We start from the raw sequence: 1,422 nt of genomic DNA, 5'->3' as shown, positions 1-1,422 counted from the left end.
TACCTTTTCATTTGATCAATTCTTGAGGTGCCTACAGACTACTCTGACGTGGCGTGGTAATGCGTGTGATATAAAATTCAGCCTATGAGTCTTCTGTAGGTAAGTGTGTTAATACTGTGTTGACGTGACACATTCCCACGTCACGCCAGTGCAGTGTGGCCGTACCTACAGAAGACTCATGAGGGGAAGGGCTTATGCGTTCATGTGTGTGGCGTTGGCAGTTTTTCCGTACATATCTCGTCTCCTCATGGAGACATGCATTCATGCATTTGTATTTTTCCGAGACGAAGATTTCACAAACAACGAGTGTAACATGATGCTGATGCCGACAACCTCGTAACCTGTATCTCGCGATGGTGTGTGTTAGTTCTCACTTGTACATATTTGGGGATGAGTCTTTTACGATGACGAAGCAACATGAGTCTTCCTCGGCATAAATGAAATACTAGTACGCAGTTGATCAAACAGTTTTGTTGCGTCATTGGGCGAAGAGAAACAGCTGCTCTCACCACTCGTTACCACGTGACGATCAAAACACTTTCTCGTCGAAAGTCCGATTTTCTCCACTTTTATAAACCGCTAGGTATGGGCAGAACACATTATCTTCTGAGTAAATTGAACTGCGAGAAACGTGCTGCTAACCCCTTTCATATGCACACCCCGAACTAAAAACAGGCACCCCTTCCTCGCATCTTCAGCGAACCCATCGGATCTTATGAAGTACCCATAGCTTCTATACCTCTCATGGTCTTACCCCGTGCACCTCCCACCCTTCCGCCTACCATTCCCCAGGAAGCGACATCACATACTTTGAGAATATTTAGCAGCCATCTATTATATTACACTATATAGGGAAAAATTTCTGTATGCAAAGATACTGATATTTTAATTAAGACAGAAAAATTCATCTCTGCCCTCACGAATCCTGGTCTCTCGTGTGCCGGCGGACGAGACCTCTACCTACCTAAGCTATGAAAGCAGATAGAATACTCTCTCTCCGGAGCTTAATGCATGTCCCCCACAAGGGAGAGGCTGACAGAGCTCCAGCACTGGGGCCCGGGACAATCACCGTCATTTTTTTGTTTTATCATGCTCATTATCAATTCACTATAGAAGACCCGTGAAAAGTCCAAAAAATTTCAAACTGGGAACCATGTCTCCGTGCGATGGAAGAGAGAGGGAGGGAGGGAGGTAGACAGAATATATTCTTTCTACTTTCATAGCTTAAGGTAGAGCACTCGTTCGGCATACGAGAGACGGGGTTTTCTTCATACAGCCAGTTTTCCGTATATATAGTATTAACAAAATGGGAGAGGACATCTTTCTCTGCATAGCCACCTATTTTGTTTTTAATGACCAGAGGTTTTACTGTATATACGCATACATGTTACAATACGTAAATGTAACACTGTAAATGTTCAT

This window comes from Pholcus phalangioides, unplaced genomic scaffold, assembly GCF_987345545.1.
Source record: "Pholcus phalangioides strain wild (caught in Gottingen) unplaced genomic scaffold, Ppha-v1.0 ptg000008l_1, whole genome shotgun sequence".
Lineage (NCBI taxonomy): Eukaryota > Metazoa > Arthropoda > Arachnida > Araneae > Pholcidae > Pholcus > Pholcus phalangioides.
This window is presented reverse-complemented; position numbering follows the sequence as displayed.